Source organism: Mustela putorius, unplaced genomic scaffold, assembly GCF_011764305.1.
Source record: "Mustela putorius furo isolate JIRA1106 unplaced genomic scaffold, ASM1176430v1.1 tig00000095_pilon_pilon_pilon, whole genome shotgun sequence".
NCBI classification, from domain to species: Eukaryota; Metazoa; Chordata; class Mammalia; order Carnivora; family Mustelidae; genus Mustela; species Mustela putorius.
In genome coordinates this window covers 9868556-9893982 of record NW_025421280.1, presented here as the reverse complement: position 1 = coordinate 9893982, position 25427 = coordinate 9868556, and the positions used below count along the sequence as shown (strand labels likewise).

Genomic DNA, 25427 nt, shown 5'->3' with positions numbered 1-25427 from the left:
CACTGTGAGACTCCACCACCGCCTCTAAGTCTTGAGTAGGAGATGGTAAAGTAAGGTTCTTGAGCCACACATCCAGCCACCCCACTGCCTTTTTCACATGGTGTGTGTGAGCTGAGAATGCTTGATATATATTTGTAGGTACTTACATAATTTTAAACTTTATATAAGTACCTACAAAATATCCTCAGTTTTGCCTATGGACAGGTGTTTACTGACCCTTGACCAAGAGCAAGAGCAAGAGGCATAAAGGGAAGAAAGGGTCTTATGAGAGCAGAGAATGGGGCCTGTGGGGCAAAATCTGGGACTATGGAAGGAGGAGGCATCCAGAAGGAGCATGAACCATGAAAGAGACGCAGCCACCCCTAGAGATGCTGCCCAAGACAGCAAGAAGAGAGGGGGAGATACCCTGGCTTCTCCCTTACTGCCCCTCTCTAGGCTCCCACTGGAGCTTCCCATTGGCTGAACCTAACTGGAAGCCAATTGGTAAGGCAATCAAACCCCCGAAATGCAGAAAAGAGCATGGAAGGAGGAGAGAGAGCTGAGAACACACACACAATAACCAGCACAGAGTTCCAATTTGAACCTGTTTTGCTTATCTACAAAATGAGAAAACTGAACTGAAATTTCCTTTTTTTAAAGAGGATTTTATTTAGTTATCTGACAGAAGGAGAGAGAGAGGTAAAGAGCACAAGCAGGGGGAGCAGCAGGCAGAGGCAGAGGGAGAAGCAGGCTTCCCACTGAGCAGGGATCCCCATGCAGGGCTGGATCCCAGGACCCTGAGATCATCACCCGAGCTAAAGTAAATGCAGACACTTAACTGACTGAGCCACCCCGGCGCCCCCTGAATTGAAGGTTGTTTTTTTTTTTTTAAAAGATTTTATGTATTCATTTGACAGAGAGAGATCACAGTAGGCAGAGAGGCAGCGGGGGAGGGGGGATGCAAACTCCCTGCGGAGCAGAGAGCCTGATGAGGGGCTCGATCCCAGGACCCCGAGATCATGACCTAAGCCAAAAGCAGAGGCTTAACCCACTGAGCCACCCAGGCGCCCCTGAATTGAAGCTTTCTTAAGAGTAAATTAGACCTTGGGTTTTGGACGTTGGGGAGGGTATGTGCTATGGTGAGTTCTGTGAAGTGTGTAAACCTGGCATTTCACAGACCCTGGGGCTAATAATACATTATATTAATAAAAAATTTAAAAAAGAGTGAATTAGACCACTAATTCTAGGAGAATGGAAATACATTGATCTCCTTCTTAGGGCAACAGTGGTACTTGGTCTCGGCCAGGAACCCTGATCATGCTACTGCTGCTGCTGCTTCAGAGAAAGCAGAAGGAAATAGGAAGATTCAATGAAATTAATTTATACAAGTCTCTTTCTTCCAACTTCACAGGGATTGCACTGGTATTTGTCCTATTTAGGTAAAATCTGAACAGGCTTTTCAAGACCAGGATTGGGGCGGGGGGCACTTACTGAGAATGATTGTACGTTATGTAATCAAGGCTTTTGTTTCTATGGAGCTCCCTGAGGGAGTTGACAAGTGGCAGAGATTAAATTAGTGTATGCTGAGTGAGCCTTTTATGTCATTCTTGGTCTCACTGTGTGTCATTTTACAGAGCAGGCATGAGGGAGGGTGGTGAACAGAACGCATTACCTGGGAGAAGCATTATACCTCAGAAGGATGCAAACATGGCTTTTTTTTCCAAATTATAAAATTAAGTTCTAGTTTTATCTTTTGTCTGTTTTCCTTCCAAGAATTAGAGAGACAGAGACCAAGTTGCTAGAAAAGAACAGAGAATCTCGGGAAACAGACTGAGGGTTGCTGGAGGGGAGCGGGTGGGAGGGATGGGGTGTCCGGGTGATGGACATTGGGGAGGGTATGTGCTATGGTGAGTGCTGTGAACTGTGTAAGACTGATGACTCACAGACCTGTAACAAGACTCACAGACCCTGAAACAAGTAAGACGTTATATGTTAATTTAAAAAATTTTTTTAAAAGAAAGAAAGAAAAAAAAAAAAAAAAGAAATTCAGCTATAGTAACAGCTAGGAAAGTCCGAAGGAAACATCCCACTCATATCTGTATGTATGTCCTGTCCCTTGAAAATGTTAGGTGCTTGTTCCAAGGTCCCATTAACCTCCACCTCTGCTTCCTTCTTTTCTGGAAACAGAGAAATATTAGAACATTCTTTGCATCCCCTGGAGCTATCAAGCTGGTGGCCAGAAGTCACACAATAGACTGTATGAGGTCAAGCTGGTGTCGTTGAGTGGTGGGGACCTGTGTTCCCTCTCCTTTCCCACCACCACCCAACCTGGAAAGAATGGTATTTTGTGAGCCATAAAATGAATTGAATTGTCAGGGGACCCACAGGGTCAAACAAAAAGGAGGCACCGTGCTCAAGCTGCCTGCTTGCCAGATGCTCTGCAGTCAGAACAGGAAGGTAAAAGCCTCAGCGATGACAAGTGTAAGGCTGGGATTCACGTTCCTGATTCTCCTTCTAGCACCCAGCTGTGGGAATGCAGGGGCCTGGACATGACTCGGGACTTTAGAATCTCTCCTGGTGTGAGGTTCAGGCCCCCGACTTGTGTCTGAATCATGTAGAAAGCTTGGTAAGAATAGAGATATCAGATCTTGCGGCAGACCTACCTACTTAGCATTACTGGCAAGGGGGCCCAGTACTGGCGTTTACTAAATCCCCATGTGACTCTTAGACACACAGAAGGTGGAGAATTGGGGACCCAGGGAGAAATAAGCAGAGCTCCAATTTGCAATTACCTGATATTCCACGTTTTAACATTGAGAGATTTTTCTTAAAAATATTTGAGATTACACTTTGGCTGAAGCAAACACTTGCCTCATTTGTTATGCTTAGCATGATAAAATAGAAAAAGAAAGTTACCATGAATAAGCAAATGGATGTTTCCTTTTCTGTTATTTCCAAATTTTGTTGTCAGCACATACTACTCTTAGAAGGAAGAACAATAAATGACAAAGAAGCAAATAGTAATTTAAGTTGTGTAGTAATGGGCTAACTGTAGCAATTTCACTATCATCCCATTATGTGCTTTTGAGCATGTTCCCCCACCCAGCGCCTGCCAAAAAGACTGAAGAGCTAGTTGCCTCTCCCCACTAGACCAAGTAGAAATGAGGGTAAAAATCAGAAAGGAGGATGGATAGTTAATTCTTTCATCGTGTGTGTGTGTGTGTGTGTGTGTATTATTGGTATGGTCATTATGTCCTAAACTGTCAATCCACACTGTAACAACGGCTGAGCTCGAGTATTTTTATTCCCTTTTTTTACAGACCAGTATGCAGAGACTTAACTTTTTTTCAAGATCACACAGCTAGTAAACGTCAGACCTAGAAATCTGTCTAAAGTTCTGCTGTCCATGAGTGTTTCAACAGAGTTGTTCACAGCCACACACAACTCTCTTCCAACAGGGATGGTGATCACGATGGTGGTGATGATGATGATGATTGTCGTCTTCATCATGAGTAGCATCGTTATGATCAAATAAAAGCCAGATAACTTTACCATATAAGAAGAGCTGAGCAAAGCATGTTACATATATTGTGCTCTAACATCCCTGGGAGATACATTTCTATGAGACAGGGACTCTGAATTGCACTTGACAGGTGCAGAAACAGGCTCATTGAGGTTGAATCGATTTGCCCAACATCATACAGCTGATCAATGGCAAAATCGGGATTTGAATATCTAGGTTTGGCTTACCTCAAGGACTATTCACCATTGCACTGCAAGGCACAGCAGTGATGTCCTTAGGTTGACAAACTGCCCTAATCCCAGTGACTCCTCCCCTCCCTCCCAGATCTGTATAGCCTGTTCCCCACAGAGAGGCAAGCTAGGCAGGCAAGAAGGATTTAGAGAATGGTTCTTAGAGACATTGTATTCCTTGGGGCTCAGAATTACTGGCATTTGCCTTCCAGTTGATTTCCCACGTCCAGGAATAAACTGTGAAGGAAAAACAGTTCCAGGCTGGTGCTGTAATGATCACCCTTTTTCCCTTTTTTGCAGCTGGCTAGACTCTGAAATAAATGAGCTGTGGCTGATATGGTTTGTAGAACTTTTCCCTTTTTATTTTGAAAGACTCTGTGGTGAAGTAGCAGCTGTCACTTGGAGGCTAGGTGTTAAGGAGTCAAATAAATGACATGGTTTTCTAACAAAGTTATTCCAGAGGGATTAGTGCTATGGCAGATTCTCATTTCCCTGGCAAAAAGGTGGATTTGGAAGGAAGCAGGAGTTGGTGAGCTGAGAGTTCCCAGCTACTAATCAGGGAGCCTGAACATCTTTGATTACAGTGAAGGATTTGTAGTTGTAATTCTCCTTAAGCCCAGCACTGAGATAACAGAAATAAGTAGAAAGTACAAAGAACCACTTGCAAAGTTAAGGCTTCTTCTGAGATGCACTTGATTAGCTCTTGGAATCTTTCGAAATTAGCTGAGAATTACGTTCAACAGTCTCTATATTCATGCCTTATTTTAGCATACCTACCAAGAGTTTCATTTTCCATCTTTCTTCCTCTGTCTTACATCCCATCATCTCAAACAGTCTCACTTTCTGTTGTTTATAACTAAACTTTAAAATATCTTTTACTTTATTAGAAAAAGGGACACATTTATTTTCTGTCCTGAGAAATCCCACCATACAGAAGGGAATGAGAATATCAGAACCTCCTTTAATATAACTTCTCAGAGGTAGTCACTATCAAGAGTTCTGATGGATGTCATTTCAAACTTTTTCTTTGCATGCACTCATTTTTTTATGTGGGTTGATTCTAAGTGTAAGTCTTATTTGGCAAACTAATTCTTGGTTTTTTTTTTTTTTTAATTGTTTGTATTTTTCCATGTCAGCCCTTATGGATCTACCACATTCTTTGGGCTCATTGTTATACCAGAATTTATTGCACAACTGTACTGAAATTTATTAAGCCAATCACCTACTGATGGACATTTAGACTGTTTAAGTTTTTCACAATTATAAATAATGTTATAATTAACATAGTTTTATGGCTTCATGTGTAAGGTAAGCTCCTAGGGCAAAGGTATATAAACCTTAATTTTTTATAGATTTTTGCCAAATGATTCTTCAGTAAAAAATTTATATGCCCACCAAGAGGTTATGAAGGTTCTTGGTTCTTCACATTCTTCCCAATATAGAATACAGTAAATGCACTTATTTAATCATTGTAGAACATAAACATCTTATCATATAATTATTAGACATGTATATTCCTGGCAGAAATTTTTGGAGAACACCATGTCCTTCTTTCTTTACCCCTGATCCCTGGCAAAGATATCTTGTACTTCCCCCATTCCAGCTGCTTTATTAAGTCAACATTCTTCAGTGAACTCCTATGAGATTTATTAATTGATATAACAAAGGTTCAGTATGGTGCCAGACATTGGGCCTGACAATAAAGGAAATTTATAAAGGAAGAGAGATTCTCTTTTCATGGAGCATAGTCTTTAAAAAAAAAAAAATACCCAACATTGATGAAACTGAGACACAGAGTTTAACGTCTCATTCAAGACCCACAGGAAGTTCTCAACTATACAGAAATTTGCACTGATTCCCTAAAATCCTTACATGCTATTATCATCACACAGAGTCATAGTGCAAATAATTAGAATTAAGGCCCTATTAATCTTTACTAATGATAAGGAGGCCTATGACAAATTGCCTAAATTAACAAATTAATATTTACACAGCATGATAGAACTTTTTAAGAATTCATGTATCAAATTAATTCACATCATGGTGCTCATCTTAACAAACCCTCAGAAAACGTTGGCATTAAAAACAGTCTGCCCAATAGTCGTTGCAAAGAGTACTTGTTTGGTAAACTCTCTTCTCTCACAGATATGAAAATATGAGTTTGTCTTCAGGGTTAATTTTCAAGAATTTATTCTTATTTACCTCTAGGTTGAGTTTATTCCTTGCCAGAATGAGAAGGGACTGGTTTCTCCTGTCTTTATGCAAGTCACCACAAGCAGTTGTTAGGAGAGAATAAATGCTATGGATAATTAACCATTAAATATATACATATTTTTGTCAGTTTAAGCCATCATATTAGACTGACATGAACTTTAGCATTTCCGAACCTGAAATTACTGCTCTGATTACCATGGTCTTTAGAGGTGGAATTTGGTCCCTCTGCAAAGTGAGTGTTCTCTAAAGAATGATAAAGTTTGTTGTTTCCTTTATGCAGATTTAAAAAAAAAAGCATAAATATCCCATATTGGAGTACACAGTGCCATAGAAGAAAATGAATGTAAATGCCTTATGTTGTGCAAGACTAAATGAAAATATAATGTGAATTACTTTCTAGCTCAAGCTCATCACTAGTGCCCAGATGACTATGTTTCTGTAGTTTTAAAAATCACTTCAATTTTCAACCAAATGCCGCTAGCCAAATAAACATTGTGTCTCAAGCACTTTTTATAATGCTTTCTGGAAGAGAGACATAGACGGTATAAAAAAAAAGCAAAGCACACTCAGCTCTTCTTTCAGTCTTACTGTGCAACATGAGGAGTTTTCAGAGACTTGCTGAACTTTTGAACTTGTCCATTTACTCATTTGATCAGTAAATGAGTGCCAGGTATGTAACCAGATGAGTATAAGGTGTTTACCATCTGCTACAGAGCCAAGCCATGTGCAGCCATGTTTGGGTCCTAGAGGCCCTACCCATTTTAGCTAACTGGATGTGAGTAGGCACCAAATTATTCATTGGTGAACAATCTATAAATGGTTGCTGGGACAAAGAGAGGCTCATTCACTCATTTAGCCCATTTTTTGAATGTCTACTCCATGCAAAGAGGTCTAGTTTTTGGTGCTGGAGATCCAGTGGAGAACAGGATAGATTGGGTCTTTCTTCTGTTGAAGCTTGACATTGCAATAAAAAGAAGGAGCAGAGAAAGAAAACAAGCAAACAAACCAAAGATCAAGATCATGTCAGATAACAACAGGTGTAATGACAAAAATTGAACAGTGTTGTGGTGGAGAATAACTGGGAAGGGGTCAGGCAAGGAAGTTCCTCTTGGGAGGGGCTATTTGAGCTAAGACCTGAATGACCTGAAAAGTATGGGCCATGTGAAGATCTGGAGAACAGATCTCTACAGTCTCTACAGGCATAATAACAAGTACAAAAAGAAGGAGGAGGAGGAGGAGGAGGAGGAGGAAGGAGGCAGGGGGAGAAGAGGGGGGAGGAGGGGAGGGATGGGGGAGGAGAAGAAGGAATAAGGAGAAGGAGAAGAAAAGAAGAAGAGGGGGAAGGAAGGCAAGTCAAAGGGAAGAGGGGACTTAGTACAGCAAAGGATTAAGCAGAAGAATACAGTAAGAACACGGGGGGTGCGGGGGGAGAGTGAAATGCATTAAGGAAGGCAAGAGCAACATCAGGTAGAACCTCATGAGCCATGTAAGGCACTTTATGCTAGATGCAACAGAAATCCTTTGCTTAAAGGTAAAGGAGTGATATGATTTGATTTACATATTTTAGGATTTTTAAAAAATTTTTTCATTGCAGTGTAGTTAACATACAGTGTTCTATTAAGTTTCAGGTATACAATATAGTGATTCAATAATACTCTACATTAGTGCTCAGTAGATGTACTCTTAATCCCCTTCACCTATTTCATCCATCCCCTCCACCTCCCTGTGAGAACCACCAGTTTGTTCTCTAGAGTTACGAGTCTCTTTCTTGGTTTGTCTCTTTCTTCCTTTGTTCATTTGTTTTGTTTCTTATTATACATATGAGGGAAATCATATGGCATTTTTCTTTCTCTGACTGACTTATTTCAGTTAGCTTTATACCTTCTAGATCCACCCATGTTGCAAAAGACAAGGTTTCATTCTCTTTATGGCTGACTAATATTCCGTTTTATATTTTTACCACATCTTCTTTTCCATTCATCTATCTATGGATATTCGGGCTGCTTCCTTAATTTGGCTATTGTAAATATTGCTGCAGTGATCATAGGGGTCCATATATCTTTTTGAATTAGTGTTCATATTTTTTGGGTAAATACCCAGTAGTGGAATTACTGGGTCGTATGGCAGTTCCATTTTTATTTTTTTGAGGAACCTCCATACTCTTCCACAGTGGCTGCACCAGTTTGCATTTCCACCAACAGTGTACAAGAGTTCTTTTTTCTCCACACCCTTGCTAACACTTGTTGTTCTTGTGTTTTTTATTTTGGCCATTCTGACAGGTATGAAGTGATATCTCATTGTGCTTTCATTTTGCATTTCTGTGATGATGAGTGATGTGGAACATCTTTTCATGTGTCTGTCAGCCATTTGGTTGTCTCATTTGGAGAATTGTCCATTCATGTCTTCTGCCCTTTTTTAATTGGATTATTTGTTCTTGGGGTGTTTATTTATATAAGTTCTTTATATATTTTAGATACTAACCCTTTAGTGGGTATGTCATTTGCAAATATCTTCTCCCATTCTGTAGGTCACCTTTTAGTTTTGTTGATTGTTTCCTTCACTGTACAGAAGCTTTTATTCTAATGTAGTCCCAATAGTTTATTTTTGCTTTTATGTCCCTTGCCTCAGGAGACATACCTAGAAAAACTGCTATAGCCAATGTCAGAGAAATTACTGATAGTGCTCTTTTCTAGGATTTTTATTTTTTATTTTTTAATAATTTTAGATATATTTTTAAAAGATTTTTATTTTTATTTTGGCCATCCCTGTATATTTCAGGAATTATTGTAGCTGCTATGTGAAAAATATATTTTTCAGTGGGACATGAACAGTTAAATGACTATTGGCTAATGTAAGCAGGAGATAATGGTGGCTTAAATTAGAGTTTTGTCAGCTATGAAGGAGAAAACGGAAAAGATTTAGGATATATTTAAAAGTATGGTCATAGAATCGGTTGATGGCAAGAATATATGGGGAGATGGTAAAGCAAAGAGAGGGAATCAAGTTTGGGGTCCCAAGAACTGAGATGATAGTGTTAAGGCGTTGGTGGGACATGAATTAACTGTTCTATATTGGACATGTAAAGCTGAGACACCTACTAGATGCAATAATTATTTGTTTGTTTTTAAACAAATGACTGAATGACTGTTGTCAAGATCAATGGTAGACCAATCAAACTCCCTGTTTGGAAAATTTGCACGAAGAAGCTGGAGAAAGGGAGGGAGTTGCAGAAGATCACAGGATAGGTGCAGTCAACCCAGAGAGGCTTTGAAGAGCCAAAATTATAAGGAAACAAATTCTGAGTCAGAAAGGAAGCCAGTTGGAGGATAGAGAGTATCAGGGAGAAATAGAGAACTTCATGGAATCGTGTCCTGAGAGGGGAATGGGAGGAGAGCCAGAGTTGCCTCTATCATTTTTACTTCTAGATCTGTCCACATATGTCCTCCCCAAAACAGGCTCTTTCTCTTGATGGAACTTAAGTAGGTCTCTGATTCTTTCTAAAATACTAACCTGATTGAAATAAATGTCTCAGCACACTGAGGGCCACCAAGATGAATAAAGTCATTGTCCCCAAGGAGTTGACAGCATAGTGAAGAAGAAAAGATAATAATACAAATAATCGGTATGTCAAGTTCAAATGGAATAATGCTGAGGGTATAAGATGCTTTACTCACCATTGGTGGTACATGTTCTTTTGGAAGCAAAGAAAAAATTAAATGTACAACTTGTCCCTTGGAACCTGCACCAAGTAATAGAAACTACAAGTAATAATTTTTATTAGGAAGTATATGGCATTATATAAGGTGGCCTTTCCCAAATTTTGATTAGGTTTGTACCATATGCACATACTACCTAGGCTATTATTTACTTATCATTTTTATTTGGTTAAACTCACTTTTGTAACTTAATACATGCTAAGCAATAAAGCCCTTGAAAGAATGGTTTGCTATACTCTATATATTTTTCTAATATCCATAAAGATAAATGTTACCAAAATAAAGAGCAGGCCTGCTTATGGCTAACAACCACTAGGGCTGCTTGTACTAGATTCTTGAAAACGCTGACATAGAGAAAAGCATGCTAGACTCAGATGAACAAAACCTGACTTGAACTTGGCTCTTTCACCCAAGAGCTACTATGCAGTCCTAGACACGTCAGTCTCTTTTACCCCTCAACAATAGAATGAACATATATTTCCCCTGCCCTCTTAAGGTAATAATATGGATCGCAAAAGCCAGAATATGTCCAAAGCTTTGCCAAAGATAAAGCACTCAACAAACAGCAGGCCTTATAATAAATGCAGTTATTGTAATGATTGTATATGTGGGTTCCTGATGTAAGTGCTACTTGGGCAATGCTGGCATTTAAAACCAAAAAGAACATTTTCTCCCTTAATCTTTGTTCCAGAATGATCCATCTCTTCCTACTAAACTTATCTGCACTTATTATTAGAACCACACAATTTGTATTGTGCTCAAAATAATTTATAATTATTTCTAGCAAGTAAGCCTTGTCTTTCCAAGTGTATAAGGGAGCCCCCAGAAAAACACCTTTTGTCCAAAATGAGCTATGCATAAATAGACTATACATTATAGTAAATAGCATGGCATGAGCAAAGACTTAGTTCCACTTATTGGCTACAGTCTTTGTATAAGATAATTATACTTTCTGAATCTATTTCCTAACTTGGAAAAATGGAATTAATAATCCCCATCATATAAGGTTTTAGGGAAATTTAGTGAAATAATGATGCTTATTTGCTTAATATTAGTGCCTGACCCATAGCAAGTTCTGAATAAGTATAGTCCACTATTACTGCATTGCATGGGGGATGAGAAGCACTATTCACATTGGTGAAACCCACATTAGGAGTTTACAGTTCTGAGTATCATAGCACCCACCTTCTAGGGTTAACCTAAGAATTAAGTGAAAGTTCTCACATGTGAACAATGTCTAACTCATGGTAAGTCCTTAATAGATGTAAGCCTTTGCTATCATCATTAACCTTTGTTACCTCAATGTTTATCATAGTAACTCTTACTTTAGATAAAGTGGGGGTATAATGACTTTAAGGACACTTAGTTGTAGAAAATTCTATGTTGAATCAGAGTTGATTTTCTATGTTGTTACCTAGGGTCTATTGTTCAAAATACTTGAAGAATTTAGTGTAATATTAGAAAATAATAGGCATTCAGAAGATACTACTAGATGAACAGGAGAAATTAGGCTTGATTTATATACCTTAAGCTCTTTATTGACAAAGATCAAGACTTGGGCTATTATACACTTGTTACATGTGACTACTGAACATGTGACATGTGGCTAATCTGAATGGAGTTCTGCTATAAGTGGAAAAAAAATGAAAAAAATGTTAAAAATTTCATTTATAATGTTTTATATTGATTAGACATTGACATGGTAGTATTTTAAATATATTGGTTTAAATAAATTATTTAAATTAATTTTACCTGTTTCTTTTTATGTTTTAAATGTAGCTACTAGAAAATTTAAAGTCACACATTCATCTCCCATTGCAGTTTCCATTATATTTATATTGAACAGTGTAGATCCAAGCCATTTTATAATTCAAATGTTGACAAAATACTGTGGCTCATCTTATAATTGTACAATATAAGAATAGCTTTTTTGGAGGGAGGCAATCCATAAGAGACTCTTTTTTTTTTTTTTAAAGATTTTATTTATTTATTTGACAGAGGGAGATCACAAGTAGGCAGAGAGGCAGGCAGAGAGAGAGAGGAGGAAGCAGGCTCCCTGCTGAGCAGAGAGCCCGATCCGGGACTCGATCCCAGGACCCTGAGATCATGACCTGAGCTGAAGGCAGCAGCTTAACCCACTGAGCCACCCAGGCACCCACCATAAGAGACTCTTAGTCATAGGAAACAAACTGAGGGTTGCTGGTGGGGGAGGTGGGGGGAGAGAGGTAACTGCGTGATGGGCATTAAGGAGGGCACGTGATGTAATGAGCAGTGGATATTACATAGAACTGATGAATCATTGACCTCTACCTCTGAAACCATATAATACATTATATGTTAATTGAATTTAAATTTTTTAAAAATGGCCTTTTTGCACCTTAAATAGTAGCAAAGTCTTTTTTGAAAATTTAATGTCAGTTGTTTTTGTACTACTTGTCTGTTGAAGCCACTTTCTACAATTATTTTGTAGCAAGCCATAATTTTAAAGGGGTAGAGTTTAAGTCCTCTAGTTCCAATTTTGGGATTTATCTTTTAAGATTTGTATTTTAAGTAATCTTTACACCCATTGTGGGATTGAAACTTACAACTCGGAGACCAAGAGTTGCATGCCCTCCCAACTGAGCCCCCCAAGCACCCCTAGTTATGGTGTTGTTACTTGTTCATACCTTGTTATAGTTTAAATGTGTTATTTTGTAACATAAACAAAACTTAAGATAGTTGTTTCCACTGAATTAAACAGTATAGGAAATAAGGGTTTCCCCCAAAACTAACAAAATAACAACACTCACGTGAATAATGTTATAATTATATAAGTAATCTTAAAGAGGAGCCAGTAGATGAAATTAGATGATAAGTCTGAAAACACTACCAATGATACTTGTATTAATTTATATGAATAAAATATTGTTTTCAGTCACACCCAGCAATAATGTAGATTTTAGTTTACCCAGTGCAAGGCAATGTTACCTATTAATTTGTGAATCCAGTAGATTTTTATTAAAAATAATTGCACATAAAATGCACATTCCCAAATCTCCAACAAGTAGACAATATGTATAATAGGATGACATTTTAATGAGTTAATTGAGTTCACTTTTAAAATGAAAATTTTTAAAAAATAATGTGCTGGTAAATTTAAAAATCTCCTATGAATGCCCACATTCAGGCCATGTGCTTTTGAGGAGGTTTTATAATGAAGAGCCCTTGTCAACTAAGAGTAGAGAGAAACTACAGTTACTTTATAGAGATCTTGCAAACAACATTTCAGAAACTTTCTAATCACCCAAAATAACTTTTTGTAAAGAGATACTAAGCACCAACTTGCTTTAGTTTAGGATTTGTAATTCACAAAATAAAGCAAATTAGACATCACCTGTACCATCTTTCTTTGTTCTCACAGGATTTTAACAATCTGGTTTACTCCAAATTTACAAATAAATTGCATTTCCAAAGTTCATTTATAAGTCATCATTTTCCACTTGCAGTGTAGAGTGTGAGGTTCCAAGAGTAGCCTAATAAGCTCCAGTAGTCTAAAATGGCATGCATTTACAGCGAACAACACAGATGCCATATAATTAATTAAAAGGTCGCTACAAAACTGAATATAATCTTTAAGATATGTCTGGAAATCCATACTAAAAGAAAAGCCATTTCTAATTAGCAATCGAAGAGATGATAGGAGGGACTTCTATGGACATTGTGAAAGCTGCTTTGGGAACTTTGAAGGGCCTTAGAGGTTAATGGCAAAGGTTCTTTATGGAATCTAATAGTATTTCTTAATGTTTCACTGTCTTATCATTGACAGCGGTATGTCTCCCCTCCCCCCCCCCATTACTCTTACACTCAGTAGTTGTGATGAGGTTCCTTTGTGGTTCATGTGGACAGAGGGTGTGGGGGAAGGGATGGAAAGAGAGCAGAACAGTGTAGAGAGATTTCTGAGACGGTTAAGAAAGAGGTCAAAGAGAAAAAAAGGAAGTTATTAAAGTGACTGCATTTGAGTAAAGGACAATAACTGAACTGGGAAAGAAGGAGGAAGAAAGAGTATGTGAGACATACTCTAAGTGAATCATGATAGCAATTGCCATTTACTGAGCTCCCACTCTGTCCAAGGACGGTGCCTTTACACACCTGTAATTTTCACAATTAAAGGCAGCATTAGTCCTGCTTTTAAGCAAGGAAACCAAAGCTCAGAAGTTCAGGTGTTAGACTAAACCATGTGAAATTGTCGTTTTCACCAATCAAACCCACATGAATGTTGGCAATTCCATGTGGTTCAGGACACAGAACTAGTAAATTTTGAAATGAGGATCCCAATACGATTATACCCAGCTCCAAAACACTAACTCTTTTTCCTACTTTCCACACTTCCACACAACCTGGAAGGAAGAGAAAATGAGTTATGGGAGAAACTTGTATCAGACAGGATCCTATTCTGGCCATGACGGGGTCCCCACTGGGAAAGGAATGACTGATAGCTTCTTAGAGCAAGGTTGAGGGTTGGATAAAGAGCAGGACCAATCATTTGAATGCAGAGGTTCTTTGAGTGTCTGCTATTTGTATCTTGAAAAATGTCTACATTAAACACTTTCTGTGTATTAAAAGAGTTAATCCATATAGTGAAGGCCATTTCTACAACAGCATGCTTCCATTGTAAAGTAGTTTAGATACATGATAAACATTTTAATCTCTCCTCACCCTTTGAAAGATTTACCGGTTATCAATAGTTAGTGTCTTTAAGCAAATTACTCCATTCCAACTGGCTCTCATTTCCAGCCAACAGTATTCCACCAACAGCGAGATAGTTCAATCGAAGATGTTAATGTCTCATGAAGGGCCTTCTTTGTAAACCTTTTTACTGATTTTTATATTTACATGTCCCCAAAGATTTTATGCCTGAGCTGAAACCTCTACCCATCAATAAATGTATCTCCATCTGTTGTTCTGGGCTCACTTGTCATTCTTCTGGATATTATCACAGTGCGGAGATCATTCTTGAATGCAAATCATTCTTGATTCCAAAGTTGGACCCTGCTTTTTTCCTCCCTCCTTTTTCCTTTTCCTGACTTCAGCCTCGTAGAGCAAATCTGTGAGAGGAATTGTCGATGGGACGTGAGCCCCACTATGCTGAGTAGACAGTGGGAAAGAACAGAGGTGGCTGATGGAGGAAATATGCTTCCTCCTAAGTTTGCAATTCCTACATCTCAGCAGGGTGCCACAAAAGGAAACATTTGTCACTTGCATGCAGCGAGTCCTGATTGTCCTTCGAGGAACACTGCTTTTCCCCCACTCAATAGATGAGTTTGGCCAGTGATCCCTCAAACAGCTTTTGAGAAAATGCCCTATTAAATGCTTTTCAAAGAAAGGATTCACACAATTTCAGAAAGATATCTGCACTTCCCTGTTCACTGCAGCACCATTCATAAGAGGTGAGACATGGAAATATCAACAGGTAAACAGACAAAGAAAATGTATTATGTGGGGGTCACATTTATATATGTGTGTGCATGTATACTTATATATTAACATTTATATATTATAGGGAAATATATGTATATTTATATACAATGGAGCATTATTTGCCCATTAAAAAATGAAATCTGTTATTCGCAACATCTGGATGGACCTTGAGGACATTCTGCTAAGTGAAATAAGTCAGAGGAAGACAGTGTAGAATCTGAAAAAGCCAAATTCATAGAAACAGTAGAATGGTGACTGGAAATGGGGCAAATGGGGAGATATTGGTAAAGGATACAACCTTCCAGTTATAGGATGGATAAATTCTGGGGTTCTAATGGACAGCATGGTAACTATAGTCAACTGTACTGTATCACCTACTTCAAAGTTGCCAATATCTTTAATATTCTCACCACACACACACACACACAAAAGGTCATTAGTGAGGTATTGGAGGTGTTAACTAAACTTACGGTGATAATTATTTTGCAATATATACACAGATCAAGTCGTCATGTTGTGTACCTTAAACTTACACAGGGTTATGTAAATGCAGCGTGGAATCCTAAATCAGATTCCGAAAAAGAAAAAGGACATTAAAAGGAAAATTGTTGAAATTTGAATAAGGTCTGTAGTTTCAGTTAAAAGTATTATGAGATATTAACTCTAGGAGTCTGGGGGAAGCTTATATATTAACTGTATAATTCTCTGCTAATTTTCTGTCATTCTGAAATTAGTTCAAAATAGAAAGTTAAAAGTAAAGATAGCAGGAAAAAAAAAACAACAAAGAAAAAAAATGATGAGACTGAGAAATTCCATCACGAACCTTTAAAAATACAGTGTGGGTGCCTGGTTGGCTCAGTTTGCAGAGGATATGACTCTTGAACTCATGGTCATGAGTTCAAGCCCCAAATTGGGCATGGAGCCTACTTTAAAAAAAAAAAAATACAGTGTGAGCCATGAATATGAGTCACAAATGTCATTTTAAAATGGCTAGTAGCCAAATTAAAGGAAGTAAAAAGAAATGGGAGAAATTGATTTTAATAATACCCAAAACATTATCACTTCAGCATGCACTCAACATAGAAAATTGTTAATGAGATCTTTTACATTCTCTTTGGTCCTAAGCCTTCAAAATCCAGTATCAGTTCAGACTAGCCCCTTTGCGCATTCTCAATAGCCACATATAGCTGGTGGCTTCCACATTCCCTACGCATCTTTTATTTCTGCTTCTTTCTATAAGGGTTTTCTTCTTGCCCAGTATAAAGTCCTCTTCCTCCCTTCCCTCACTTAGGAGCTTTCAGATGTTCCAGGCATTGTTCTATGCACAAAAATGACAAAAACTCTCAGCTTTCGGGAGTTCCCATGCTGAAGAGGAAGTGACTGACCTAAACTGTAGCTTTAGTAAGTAAGTCAATTATATAGTAATTAGTAGGTAAGTGCTGTGAGGTTGGAGGGACAGAGCTGGGTGTTGCAGGTAGGAAAGTGAACTGAGGCAGGGTCTACATCTGAACCCAGCTCCCCTTTGGTTGCATTCTGATTCTTTCTGTTCTTTAGTTTCAGCAGACTCTCGAATAGAGGGAACAATGAGCAAGTAAAATGATGCCCTGCGTTTACTTGTTCGTTACTTAAAAATGAGTCCAGTCCAACTCAGCCACAGAGGAGACCTTGACTGTTGTTTTTCAACATCTGGTTTAAAGGAGGTGATAGCATTCTGAATGGCCAACCCTGCAGCCAAACAAAGCAGAAATGTGAATGAGCTATGTTGTGAGGATAAGGATTTTTCAGCAGAAAACAGAGGATTTTGAAACTATACCTCCCACTTGCAATTTCTTGATGTGAGTCTAGAAAGGTTCGATCAATAAAATTTGATTCTTTCCTTGAAATTTGAATAATTGCCTACAGCCTGGTGAATTTAACATTTTAAAAATTAATTACTTCTTTATAGAAGGGTTGAGTTTTGCTGACTTTCTTTGTAATAGAGTGTGAGGTTCCTTGTTTGTTTTTTAAACCTGTGGGCAATAATGGTTACTCACTGAAATGCCTCCCAGTCTTAGTTTCTTATGACCTGGGATATTAGAATAGAGTGGCAGTCAGAAATATGAAAAACCTGAGAATCTGGGTGGTTAACAAGGTCCCTGAGTGGTTCTGAAACGTTCTTTGAGAATCATGGACCCATGCACCAGAAAGGCCCACATTTGAATCCTGATGCCTCTTGCTCCCTGACGAGGGCACTCAGATGGTCTCTTTTAGGGAAGTGACATGGAAATGCCCCGTGCGTGTTGATGGGTTTTCTAGCCATCCAGTTGCGGATGTGAGCCAGCAACTTCTTTGTCTCTCTGAGCATAGGCCTTTTATCATCTGCGGTCCCATCTAAATAGCTTTCTTAAAGGATAAAGTATATTATCAGGGCCTAAGAAGCAACTTGTAATTATGGGCTCTTCAATGGACTCATGTACTATTTAAAAGCACCAAACGAAAAAGAAATATGTGAGGTTTCTGCTTCTTAAGCTGGACCTTGAAGCCCTGAATGAACTTAACTTTTAATGTAACAGTCTCTTATTTTTTCTTCACTTTTACAATTACACAAGTAATATGTGCCATAACATAACGCAATTCAAAAATGTTTTAAACAGGTGGGAGGAATCTCTTCACTTACACATACTGAAGTGAGGTGTGTTGGCTTTAGGAATGGCCAGATCAAGGAACTCCAACAGGGTGGTCTCAACTGCTGTCATTTCTCTATCTCTTGGCAATGCCTCATTTTTCCCTCCTCAGTGGTGTTTCTCCCTGTGTTAGAGAGGATAGCTATTGGCAGGCCTGGATTTACCGCCAGATTGGTGACAGAACGATACCCACCCCCACCTCCCAATGTCATTGTCATCGCCTGAACCTAAAATATGTTCCCTGACATAGCAAAGGAGAGTTAAGATTGCAGATGGAATTAAAATTCAACTAACCTAAAACTATGGATGTTATCCTGGATTCTCCAGGTGGGCCCAAAGGAATCGCAAGGGTTCTTAAAGGTAAAAGATGTAGGTAGAAGAATTAGAGTCAGAGAAGGAGATATGATAGTGGTAGCAAGGTTGGAAAGATGTAATAAGAGAAAGATTTGAACTTCTGTTGCTGGTTTTGAAGATGGAGGAATGAGACCAGGAGCCAAGGAAGTGAGGGCCTGTAGATCGAGCTAGCTGGGAAAGGATATGGATTCTCCTGTAGAGGCTCCAGAAGGGAACACAACCTCACTGCTATCTTGAGACGTGAATCATATTTCTCACCTACAGGATGATGAGATAATAACTTTGTGTTCTATTAGGCCTCAAAGCTTGTAGTAGTTCGTTGTTCCAGAAGCCATAGAAAACAGGCAAGAGACTTTTTCCTCCTCAAAATTCGAATTTTTAAAAATCTTTGGAAGACTTCTAATTAGCCAGCTTGGTTTTCACCCCAATCTCCATCCCATCACTGGTTAGCACAATAGGATGCTGTGATTGTCCAGATCAGGATACTCTTTATGGCACAGAAAGGGGATTAAGAGACTGATTGGCAGTCCCCCTTCTCAGAATCACATAACTGACATAGGAACAGAGAAATTCCCCAAAAGGAGAATTATATGGGTTTGTTGTTTATAATTTGCTTTTTTTTAAATGAATGAATGACATGCATTTTGTTCTATAATCTGCTTAATTATCTTTGCAACATATTTAGGAGATATTTCCATCTCAATTCATGTAGGCCCTGCTTTGTTCTTTTTAGTAACTGCATGTTATTCCATTGGGGAGATGAACCAAATTTATTTAACCAAGCCTCCTATTGATGGACACTTAGATGTTTCCAATCTTTGCTTACAAAGAAGACTTTGTAAGGACACTCTGTGAGAACACTGCGTCCTTTCATATTCTCTATGCATGTTATAGGACCTTTATGGGGTTTTTTGCTTTTGCTCAACTTTGGTAATATGATGGAGAAGAGAACAAGGACAAATACAGGTCCAATAGTGCCCACCACAAATATGTCTAAGTCCTAACCCCCAGTACTTGTGAATGTGCCCTTATTTGGAAATATAATCTTTGCTGATGTAATTAAATGCCTTGAGATGAGATCATTCTGGATTTAGGGAGGGCCCTCAATCCAATGACGAGTATCCTTATAAAATAAAGGAAAGAACAGAGACACAGAGAAAGACCATGTGAAGATACAGGCAGAGATTCGAATGATGCCTCTACTAATCAAGGAATGCTAAGACTTTCTGGCAGCCACCAGAAGCTAGGGGAGGGAGATGGATTAGATTCTCCCTTAGAACCTCTAGAAGGAACCAGTCCTACTGATACTTTAGGTATGCTGGAAACTGCTGATTTCTGATTTTTGGCCTCCAGAATTGTGACAGAGTAAATTTCAGTTGCTCTAAGTCACCCCGTTTATGGCAAATTGTTGTGGCAGCCCTAGGAAACTAATGCATAGATGTTGAAGGCAACTGATTCCCCTGTACACCTTCATTTGGCCTGTGACCAACTCCCAATCACCTGGGAAGACAGAGACAAGGCAAGTCTGATCATATAGGGCTGTAGAGCATACAGGAGTCGTCTTAATTTCTGTTTCTTGTGAATGTGCTTTGTGATTTTCATTTTCTAGTGCCATTTTGTCTAAACAAATGAAAAAAATTGTTTATACTTCAGAGTCTGCTCTCAATGGATGTCTGGAAGGGAGGCAGATCCAGTGTAATACAAGAGGCAAAGCAAAGTGAAGGCTAAGGCAGAATATTTCTCCCCAGTGATCCACAGCATCAAAGACCTTTAGTGGTTGTGCATAAGAGGAATGAGTAAATAAAGCAAGGAGAGGAGGAGGGGAGGAAGGAAAGGAGGAGGGCAGGGAGAGAGCGAGAAAAAAGGGACAGATCAAATAGACCAGGATTATGACGAGTGAGGAACGTTTGAGTGCCCCATAGGGCATCTTGCAAAAATGAATCCCTTTATAGTTAATTCATAAACATGACTGAAAATGCTCCTCATGTGCTTGGTATCCACTACAGTGATGCAAGCTAGCCAGCCCACCTCTCCTGCTCCAGGTCAGATATCAGAAATGCGGTGAGCAGTATTCCAAGCAGAGAGCTAGGAATCTGTTGCTTTTTGATTAGTAAAGCACCCCTTGCCAAAAAAAAAAAAAAAAATAGGCAATAAGGCTATGTGCCTGCAGATATGATCAAAGCACATAGGTATGTTTACTGCCTTGCACTTTTTCTCCTCTGCCTTCTGACCTGTGTGAATTCAGGGCCCGGAAGCTTATACTTGGTAATTGGCAGCCGTATTTTAACTGCAGGTCTGTATGTTTTGATGAGGGGAAAAAAAAAAAGAAAGATGTTGAGACGCCTGTCTACAGGATGGGCAGGGTATCACTGCACACCTTTAAACCTACTGAAAGGGACAAAGTAAGTCAGAGGAAAGTCATGGAAAATGGAGCAACTCTAAAAAAATTCTACATCTTACACCTACTGAAGTGTACCTACTTTGGCTTTCAATTCCCAGCGCATAAATGGCCTTGGCCCCGCCACTCCCACTTCTGGATTTCCCTCCACTAATCAAGGTTTATTGGGAATACCACCCCTCCCTTTCGAACCTGGAAAGAACTTCAAGGGAACAGCTCATACATCTTCCTAGTTGGAATAATTAATATATATTGTAGGAGCAAGCCATTTGGAACCAGTAATTAAGTGAAGTAAACCAGTGTGTTCACAAGAACTGGATCAACCAGGTTCCAGATAAGCCTTTTTACTTTTCTTTTCTTTCTTTCTTTTCTTTCTCCCCCCCCCCCCCCACTTCAGCATTTTCCCTGAGTTCCTGATGAATAACTTGCTCTTAGGATGCCTGAGACTTGCTCTTTGGATAGCCTCTGATGTGCTTGTTTTCTCAGTGCATTTAAATTTGATCACAGGGCAGGGGCTGGCTGGCCTCTATGGCATCCCCCAAGAATGTGAGTCTGTGATGTATGTTTAATGTTCTCCCTCTGTTACAGAGATAAATGTCATTGGTAATTCTGATTGGCAGGCCTGATGTTTAAGGCTTGTGAAATTATGTGAGTCCCAGGGTCACCGGAATGGTTCTTCATTCAAATATTTACAAAGAATCATTAAGTGGATTAATGATGTTGGGTTCTAGAAGCAATATGGTTATGTAAAAATTTTGAACAGCTTTCCCTTCCTCCATTTCTACTAATTTTGTCATTCTCTGTTTTCTCCTTCTCTTCTTAATTTGTGATTTTTGCTTTTAGCCCTCAAAATTCTTACGAGCTTATTATGATATTTGCTTGCAACTGAATGTCTCATTTGGCCCCTCTCGTTACTACGCCTCTGTTGATTTCCTCTCCTTAGTATCCAGAGGCCCCCTCATGCTTCCCAGATTAAATCTTCCACTCTCATCATTGTCCTCCTTACTTTGTTTAATTAGATAACTTCAGAGACAGCTTTGAAGATCCTAGGTATTGCCCCAGTGCTAAATGGGACAGTTATAGTTATTATCTGGAAGACTGGTATCAGTATGGTCAGCCTCTCTCTTCTTTTCCCTGTCCAAGTCATCTGGGTATGAATAATGAAAAGTCTTTTCTTAAATGGAAAAATTATAAGATAGTGGAATTCTTTTCCCTAAGTTGCCCGTTAGTGGAAATGGGAGGCATATCTGTGTGCTTTGGGCCTGGGTAAAGGAACAGGGAAGGTTAAGCCGTGATAATATGTATTGTGAATGATTAACATCTTTGATTTTTTTTTAAATGAATTCTGTTTTTATTAATAGCCAACAGAAACTTGTTGCAGAGAATTTGGATAATTCAGAAAAGCACACCAATGAAAAGACATACCATATGTGTTTGCACCTTACAAATTTTGTATGTACGTGTGTGTATGTGTATATTATATTGATATTAATTTATTTTTATCAACCTGAGTGTGTTTTCTAACTTACATCTTAAGCTAAATGCATTGTGGATATTTAAAATAATTTTTTTACATCAACATGATCATAGAGTCCCCCTTTATACAAATTTAGCTAATCCCCTATGAACAAGTATTTGGGTTCCAATCAACAATTAATCCAACAATTAATTGTACTAGGATCAACAATGCTGCAATCAAACATCCTTTATGCATAGCCATGATAGGTCTTTTTTTTTTTTAAGAATTTATGTATTTATTTGAGAGAGAGAGAGAGCACAGGAGAGGGGAAGGTCAAAGAGAGAAGCAGACTCCCCACTGAGCAGGGAGCCCAATGCAGGACTAGATCCTGGGATTCCAGGATCATGACCTGAGCCAAAGGCAGTTGCTCCAACCAACTGAGCCACCCAGGATCCCAGTTCTTTTCTAAATAATTATTTTTTTTCAACAAAAATTTCTGAAGTTAGATTTGCTGTTTAAAATCATGAAATTTTTATGAGCATTAGGTATACAGAAAAGCACCTGCCCAAAATTGAACTAACTCATGCCGTTGTCTTGGTTTGGGTTAGAACACTCCAAGTTGAAGAAGCTCTTTCCCGGTCTTTGCTCAGCTTGGACGGCAAACACCAGATTAGTCTTTTTTTCTGGCTACATATATTTGGGAAATGTCAAAGACCATGACCTTTCCTCCCTTCTTAAACTCCCTTCTAGCACTCAGTTTTGCAGTTTAATATGTCAGAGCAGAGTTCCAATAACTATGATTAGTCTGCATCTAACTTAGTTCTATTTCTCTTCCCTCAATTTTTTTCTTTCTTTTTTTAATGTCAGTTTTGTATACATTTACCTTTCCAAGTGTTGTTAGAAAACAACTTTTTTCTTGTTTTACAGGTGGTTCATGTTTTCATTAAAATCCTTAATGTATTCAAATATTCCTTTTTACCTAACAATATAATATATATTTATGAAACCTTTGAATAGTATTGTCTGTGGGATGTCATTTAGCCTTCCTTGAAAAATCTGTTTATAAGAGCAAGACCTATTTGTTCAGGGAAGTTAACATTCTGACTCAAAGGGAAAATGGTCTCAGAATGATCTACCTACCTGTAACTAGACAGATTTCTAAAGTAGAATTCTGACATCTCTAGACCCAGATGTTTTATAGACCAAACAATGGACTGGGTGAGCTCATCTCCATAAACAAAGAACTCTAACAGACATGAGGACAGTATGGCATAAGGTGTATAAGCACAAAAAGACAGCTTTAGAACCAGTCTTACCTCAAAGTTCCAGTTTCCTTTTCTTTGTAATGGAGAGACACTAATATTTATTTGGAGAATTACTATGTTGGTTAAATGAGCTAATATACTTTCCAAGTGCTTTATAAGGTGCTTGGCACATAAAATTACATCTCAATGTATGATCATGGAGGAAAAGATATTTTAAGAAACAGAGAAAATCCTAAGTTAACCCTACATTAAGTGAATTTGTACTAAAAATGCATAAAAGGGATATAAGAACTGATTCTCCTAATATAGAAACTGAGGATATAATAATCCCCTTTTTTACTATAAAGAGTGCTATAAAGAATCTAGAAGCTTCCTAAACTTAATTTTAACTGATTAACAGCAGAACTTCTTTACTTCTTATAGAACCATGTCTCCCTCAATATGAGAATCTGATAGAGCTTTGAATTCTCAATAGAAATATGCACATTCACGTGCCTGGGTGGCTCAGTTGGTTAAGCGACTGCCTTCGGCTCAGGTAATGATCCCAGAGTCCCGGGATCGAGTCCCACAAAGGGCTCCCAGCTCCATGGGGAGTCTGCTTCTCCCTCTGACCCTCGCCCCTCTCATGCTCTCTCTCACTCTCTCTCTCAAATAAATAAATAAAATCATTTTTTAAAAAAGAAAGAAAAGAAATATGCACATTCATGTCACCTTTTGTAATCTAGGACACCAACCTGAACCAGGTGAACGCTGCCCCCAAACATAGAGGTTCTGGGCCGTACTTTGATTTATCTGAACAAAGTCAGAAAGGAGAAGTTATCGGAGCTGCAGATGGGTATACCTGACTTCTGAGCTGGAGATTCTAATCACTCCCATATGCTGGATACATTTTATGCCCTTAAGCACTCATAACACAGAAAGGAAGACAAATCAGGAAATATATAAGCACTGCCTGGTGTGGCAAATAGGACAATAAATGCACGTACTGAATGGAGTGTTTTCATGGGAGTGGGGTACAAACATCACAAAAACAACTCCTACTTCCTCTGATTTGACATATACAGCAGTGGTCTCAGGGTCTTTCAGAATCTTGGGAGATTCAATGGGACCACGTAGCATACATTGTTTCAAACTTGAAGTCTCAAATTAGAGGAAACTCACAGAATCATGTTCTGTCTCTCTAAGTCCATCCCGCTTCTCTACAGGAGATACTTGGAGCAGGGGAGCAGGGGTGAATGGAAGCTTAACAGAAAGCATGGCAAGTGTGAGCTCGTCAGTAATATACTAAAAATTCTATGATTCCCCCACCAAACCTGGAAATCTCTGAATTCTTGATTCCAAATATCCAGAGGAGGGAATGGACACACTTCACCTTGCACTACACAGCCTTGTTTATGGAGGGCTCTAATAGTGTTCCAGCCCTGCTTATCCACCAAAGGGTTCTAACTTGTATGTCATCCTCGCACAGGGGCCACGCTAATCTTCTCTGTATGCTTCTTATTTTAGTATATGTGCTGCTGAACCAAGCACAAAGGGTTCTAACTTGGACAAGCAAGAAAGAAAGGGTGCAAAGGAAATGATCTGACCGTTCAGCTACACTCAAGTTATACGGGAGCAAAATTAGGGTGATTTCTCCTGCTTCCAAGGGCATTGCTAACTCCATTAACTTAAGACCATTGCTGCTTAGTATTTTCCCTTACACACCTAAATTCCAATCATTGCCTTAGCACCCATCAGCCTTGGGCAAATTACAGAATAAGCTAACATGTACTGAATGCCGACTGTGTATGTGGTAGTGTCCTTAGTGTTTTACATCTGTGGACTTGGCCTACTCTCTCAACATTGTAAAGAAGAAACAATAGTAACGTCATTAGATGTTACTCAGTCCCACACAGCAAGTGTGTGGAGCTGGAAGTAGAGTCCAGGCTATTAGTCCCAAAGCTCATTGCCACATGCACAAGCCATGGTGTCTCCAGAACAACAGGTCAGTTTCGACGTTTATAAAAATGGAATGGTGCTGACCATTCTTCAAGGCAGTAGTAGGATTGAATAAGATTGACTTTGGCGATCAAATAGTATCCGATAATAAGGTCCCTGCCCATGAAGGGTATCTTTTTGGAAGAATCCACAGGTGTAGAAGTCAGGCTGGCTACAGAGTGCCTTGTCACA

At 38.8% G+C, this 25427-nt stretch overlaps 1 protein-coding gene and 1 pseudogene across 2 annotated transcripts in view; one reads left to right on the top strand and one right to left on the bottom strand.

Annotated features, from left to right (window-relative positions):
* SYNPR (synaptoporin) overlaps positions 1 to 25427 on the top strand; it is a 311271-nt gene that overhangs the window by 202992 nt on the left and 82852 nt on the right. The gene's annotated exons all lie outside the window — the stretch shown is intronic.
* Positions 24690 to 24788, bottom strand: LOC123394491 (annotated as a pseudogene).